Below are 6,896 nucleotides of genomic sequence, written 5' to 3' on the forward strand. Positions count from 1 at the left end.
CTCACCGTTCTCACGCTTGTGCCATTCTCATATGATCCAAAATCTTATTATTATTATTATTATTGTTGTTGTTGTTGTTGTTGTTGTTGTTGTTGTTGTTGTTGTTGTTGTTGTTGTTGTTGTTGTTGTTGTTGTTGTTGTTGTTGTTGTTGTTGTTGTTGTTGTTGTTGTTGTTGTTGTTGTTGTTGTTGTTGTTGTTGTTGTTGTTGTTGTTGTTGTTGTTGTTATAGTAGTTGTTGTTGTTGTTGTTGTTGTTGTTGTTGTTGTTGTTGTTGTTGTTGTTGTTGTTGTTGTTGTTGTTGTTGTTGTTGTTGTTGTTGTTGTTGTTGTTGTTGTTGTTGTTCTTATTATTATTATTATTATTATTATTATTATTATTATTATTATTATTATTATTATTATTATTATTATGCGCGCAGCTTTCAATAAAAGAGAAATAAAAGTTCACATGAAATTGGTGGGGAGTCGAGAGACAATCTGGGCTCCCACACCCTTAGCAACAGCAAAGCTAAGTCTAGTAAAAATGTAAGCGGCCACCCGAGCCCCCGCATCCTGAGATATCGAGAATTTCTGGATCCGCTTGAGCAAGGCAACAGCATCCGAACGCAGCTTCCCAAGTGAAGAGAAAGAGAAGGGAAGGAAACCATAACCCGCTGCCGCGCACAAATCCCCGTACTTAGCACACTTACGCTGAGCAGCATCAGCGACAACCCGGCCAGGCACAAAATCCGTCATCCCACTCTGAGTCAAAGGAGAAGACCCTGTCAAGTCAACGCACACATCACGCCCTCTGTCCCAAGAATAAAGCAGCAAATCCGCAGGACGAAGAGAGCCACCATGCCCGTCAACCAAACCGATATCAATCTCCTTTCCTGCAGAAATACCAGATCTATAGCAGATGTCGAATAGAGTGTCACGGACGAGGTTATGCCGATGTTTAACGCCAACAATACCAGTACAAGAAACAGCTTGGTCCCCAAAAACATCATCAGCAAAAACCCGAGAGCAAGCAGGACATGGCCTAGATACAGTGAATAACGGAACACCCAGACGATACCCAAGCACACTACGGTAAGTCCTCCCGTTCATAGTCTGACCCAACCCCGAGATAGGAACCACACGCAACCAATCAGAGGAGTGGGAACCCTGCTGAGACTGCCACAAAGCAAGCTGGCGTGGTGTCAAAGAGAAAACAGACTCTGAGGCAGCAGCAACCGTCGCGAAATAAATGTCTGTCAATTTCTTCATAAGTTTGGGGGCAGCAATTTCACTAGGGTTACCTAAGATACCAGAGCATGTAGTCGCAGTAAACACCCGCGCGGCATCGTCAAAAGCAGGGCCAGCAGCTACAATATCAGAAGGTCCGAGGAGCTTAGCCTGCAAATCAGCAGACTGCAAACGGGACGCAATAAAAGCATAGTGTAAAACATTTCCCGCCGCATAGACACCAAGACCACCAAGATGAAAAGGGAATGTAGCAAGGCGCCACTGCCAATCCCCAAAACCCGGGCCAGACGCGGTGACAATACGTTCCACGTTGGAATGAAGAGCAGCATCAAAAGGAAGATGGACCGACCCGAAAACACTGGGGGAGCAAGTACGAAGGGATAAATATAGCTTAGAAATACCAGTACAAGCTCGAAGTAGAAGCAACTCACATTGCAGGTCCTCAATCCTCGCAACCAAATCCATTAGCTCAATGGTCTTAGTTACTCTCTTCGCCACAATCTCACTGCCATAACCAGGACAAGTACTGACAGGTCCACCCAAAACTGTAACACCACGCATGGGCAGAGCAATAGAGGAGGGGGGGGGGAACCCCAGGAAGCCGACTATGAGGATCCTCAACAGGCCAAAAGACCTCCGTCTTGGAGACATTAAGATGCAGTCCAAAACGAGGGCCATCCGCCATAATCAAATCCAAGACCTTCCCCACCTCCAATGTATCCCCCACGATGGTCCCATCATCCAAGTACCACGCCTGCATAGTGAGGTCAAAAGTGTCCCGGATTTTGCATACTAAGGGATGCAAAACCAAAGCGAAAAGCAAAGGGCCCAAAGGATCTCCCTGCTGGACACCCTGACAAGACCACAAGCAATGCTCCTCATTAAAAAGACGGGCATGGCTGGAATAACAAAACTCCACCCAACGGGAAAGAACCGGGCAACGACGGCGGACTTCCTGAAGCATGGTCGCACGATCAACAAGGTTGAAAGCATTCTGGAAATCAACCAGCAACATAGAAAGTCCCACCTCAGCACCCCAAGCCTCAATGAGCCGATTCAAGGCATGCAAGATAGCCTCTTCTCCGCCGGACACACCTACCCCAAACTAAAGACCAGCAAAGTAAGAAGACAAGGAAGGACCAACCAGAAAAGCACCAACCTTAGAGACAAGCCGTCTCCAAACAGTGCCAACAGCAATCGGACGAACACCACTACCTGGTTTAACAAACGGCGTGAGAGGGGCGCTGACAATATACTCACCCAGAGCAAGACGACGCCTGCCCTCAAGAAAAATATTAACCACTTTAGTGATAGAAGTGATCAAATCATCAGAGATAGCCACAGCTGTGCCACTCAAGCAGTCCATCAGGTGTTGGGCGCGAAAACCATCCCTCCCACAAGAAGTACCGTGTGGGAAGCTCCGAATCATATCCAAAACCACTGACGAAGAGGCAACCAGAGGATGATGATCCCCAGACAAAGGAGGCAATGTAGAAGGCAGGGCAACATGATGCTTCTCACGCAAGGCCACAAGAGTGGCATCGGAGTAGGGGGCGACCCCAGAGGAAGAGAGCACCCGAACAGCAGCAGTATAGTGACCATCACAAATCTTCCTCCGACATTGACTGAGGTTAAGCTCACTCAAATCCAGATCCTCCTCTACAGTAAATAAAGAAGGACCCTCATCCAAACACTCATGCAACAGCTGCAAACCCCCCCAGGTACCCCCCCAAGCAAGGATAGCCCTGGCAATACTCTCCTCCTGACGCTGGCGCCGAATAACAGTCCTACACTCAAGATTACTCCGAGGAGCGAAAGTCTTAAGCAGACAAAGTGGTAAAACAAGCAAACGAATCCAGCGGGAGAGATCACTATTATTATTATTATTATTATTATTATTATTATTATTATTATTATTATTATTATTATTATTATTATTATTATTATTATTATTATTATTATTATTATTATTATCACTATTATTACTATCCGACTAAATATATACATTTTTATAAACTAAAATTTAAACATATAATCTTTATAAAGAAGTCTACACTCAAAGGACAAAAAGGGAACTAAATAAAATTTTCCATTTTCAAACTTTTAAAATAGGTAAAGTTTTGTAAAAATAACATAAAATTTTAACGAACTAAAAATGGTAGCTTGAATTGTTTAGAAATTGTACAAATTGAAAAGAAACTTAGACATCATAAATACAAAGTACGCATAGAGAGTCCAAACTTAATCAACAAAAGAACTATGATGAACTTCCTAGGGGTAAGAGTCCAAGACAGGTCAACAAGGATGTCAAAGATAGGGTTTTATAGATTACCAGTATCAAACTTAAAGGAGGAGCGCGATGAAGCGAAGAAGAGAGGTATGAACGATAACGCTTAGGGTCAAAGAAAAAGGGAAATTAGACAACAAGGAAACGCCAGATACTCAAACCTCAAATAACAACATCATCCTAAACGGTTCCTAAAACTTCCTAATAAAATCAATCTCACAACCACATTACCTCCAAGGATTCCTCAAGATAACTTACGCCACTTTACATCTAAGCTACTCCATGAAACAAAGTACTTCACTACACTTATGATTCAACAACTCCCAATCATTGAACATCCACAACGACTTCCACAAAACAAGATCAAAACTACTAACCTAGACATACTCATACCCAACAACGTCAAAAGGTAACACCAATCTATGTATGATTATCAACATCCTAAAAGTATCTCTTTCCAAACTCACATCATAAACTTCACCACATGTTTACTCCTAAAGTAACAACGCTCAACCTACTAAGCTTTCAAATCCTAAACATAAACAACAAAGTCAAGTTCTATAACCTTAGTAACATAGGCAACTCACACTTAACACACAGAATTCCACTGATCAATTATACTCACTTTATATCAAGAAACTAGGTATAAGAATCACCAAGGTATGTCTCACCACAATACCCAAGTCTTTCTAAAAGCATAAACTCTCAAAGCAAGGGTTCGGAGTCAACCACAAACAAACTCCACAAGTCAAATTTTTCAACTAGGGTTAACATTCCATAAGACAAGGAAGAAGGTGTCCATGAGAGGTCTTATAAGGATAAAAGGTACAAAGGCGACTTCCAAGATATGAGAGAAGAGTTGCGAAAGGTAAAGAAGCACAAAGGTAAAGGGATAAGACAAGGTACACTAAGAGAGGAAGGAATCTTCGGGAAGGTAGAAACATTCTTCAAGAGAAAGGGATCCATATACAAGGTGTTATAGAAGGAGAAACAATAAACGAAGGATAGGTCGGGTGGGAGCCAAACTAGTTTCCAAGGTAAAGCAAAAGAGAGTTTAGAAGATAAATAACATCAAAAGTAAAAGAACAAGGCAAGGTACACAAGAACGAGGAATGTCTTCGAGGAAGTAGAAGCATTGTTCAAAAGGTCGAATAAGTCTTCAATTCCCGGCAATAGGCACCCAGTCGTGATCGCCACATAGGTAAGCTCACGGTTATTGATCCAGGGGTACAAAAATCATTAATCGGCAACCAACAAACATGTTAGAACCTACCACAAAGCATACACAAAGAGACTGCCAACTTAGGTCCTTAATTCTACCCATCTCTCATTTATTATTTAAGGTCAAGTTCAAATTTAAATTTGGGGTACACGTGTGTGCGTCGGGAGCAACATAGGCTCTGATACCAACTGTGAACTCCCGCAATAAAGCAAAGAAAATACAATAAGAAAATGCGGAATTTTAGGAAATTTTAAAACTTTTTAAAATTTAAAGCGCGGTGATACGGTCGTTCTGTACCAAAAATAAATACCTAAGTTACTACTAACAGAAGTCAGCGGTAAGTAGGGTCGATCTCCACAGGGAGGCTAAGTTGCTATCTATCTGTTTAATTCGGTCCGTCAGGGTGTCACAGAAATGGGGGTTTTGAATTGATTGTGAACTAACTAAACTACTGAAACTAAAGGCAAGAGAAGGGAATAAAGGAAATTAAAAATAAGAGAAAGGAAGTATGCTAGGAGTCGGTCTACCGTGGCAGCTATCAGATCTTATACTATCGAGAATACTAAGGCGATTAGACTATTGATAAGAAGAGCTATGGTCGTCACCTTTCGGTCCTTAAACCGCCCTAGAGCGTAAAAACGACTTAACTTTCGCCCTCACCGCAATACCCTATTGTAATTAAGCAAGCCTTCCCTTCCAATCTTTCGATCTAGGTCGGGGTTAACTAAATTTATGGTCTCCTGCATGCATTCATTCGACCGGATAACAATTAAATTGCCTAATACAATTCCTATCGCAAGACTAATCTATATAAGTCAATTAAAACATCGCTACCCCGGCTTCCCTAATCCTAACATACTAGGGGAATTAGCTATGTATGGTTAAGGGAGAACAAGAAATAAAGAAAGAACAGATAATAAACATTAAATTAAATTAAAGAGAGAAAAGGGAAGAAAGGATTACTGAAATAAATGATCCGGAAATGAAAGAACAAAAGTAACAGTAGCAGTGACCGAAGAAAAGGTAATTAGAGAGGTCAAGAGGGAGGGCGGAGTAACGTCCTCCTCTTAGATTTATTTTATAGCCTAAAAGCATAAACCTAATCTAAGCTTAACGTAAATTGAGGCCCAATAGCTTGTAATTGCTCGATCGAACAGTTAAGTCACTCGATCGAACAGTTCCTGCGTCTGTTTACTCGATCGACCAAAAGAAACTGCTCGATCGAATAGTTGGCCACTCGATCGAACAGTTCCTGCGTCTGTTTACTCGATCGACCAAAAGAAACTGCTCGATCGAGTGGTTCCTGGTTCCAGCTCGTGTTGGTCTTGTAATTTGGTCTTTGACTTGGCATTTTTGCTCCCGAAATAGCTTCACGCATCCCAACACAGCAATATTTCCCGCTCCAAATTATCTCTTCCTCCAAATGCATGCAAAACGGACGGTAAATGACTTGATTTCACTACTTTATGGCTCATTCCTGCAAATAAACAAGAACTTCCAAAGTATGCAATTCGGGGCATATTCGTAGCAAATAACTACTAAAATAGCATAAAGATGCGTGCAAGAATAGACTAAAAAGACTATATAAAATGCACGTATCAAATCTCCCCAAACCAAACCTTTACTCGTCCCCGAGTAAACTAAATGCAACTAAAGGAACGGAAAAAGATAACTCAGAGCTAGCTTAACTTGTCTACTTGAACCAATTTAATGCAACAAGGATTAATAGTTTAAGCTAAGCGATCAATACGCATAAACGAATTATGAAATTCAGAATTATAGCCAACCTATCGACCTTGCAAGACCAACAAAATCGGACTCTCTCGTGGTCACTCTTCTCTCATGAAGCAAAGGGTGAATATTTATATGTAAAAAAGAGAAGAAAGGACAGTCACTCACCTAACTGCGACCTACATAGCATGCATGCAACAAAAATGAAAGACAATTCAAGTACTAATCCACATACTCCAACCAATAATGTCCGTCACAGCCGAGGGCTTACAAATAATTTGGGAACAGTGAGGTTCAGGCGAGAAAGGGCAAAACATGTTATGGAAATGTGGAGGTAAAAGCGTCAAGCTAGTTCCTAACAGGACCATATAAGATCGTCCCAATCTCAACTGACTGAAAAATAAACACAAGTGCCCTTCATTGGCACAA

Source organism: Silene latifolia, chromosome 11 (genome assembly GCF_048544455.1).
Source record: "Silene latifolia isolate original U9 population chromosome 11, ASM4854445v1, whole genome shotgun sequence".
Lineage (NCBI taxonomy): Eukaryota > Viridiplantae > Streptophyta > Magnoliopsida > Caryophyllales > Caryophyllaceae > Silene > Silene latifolia.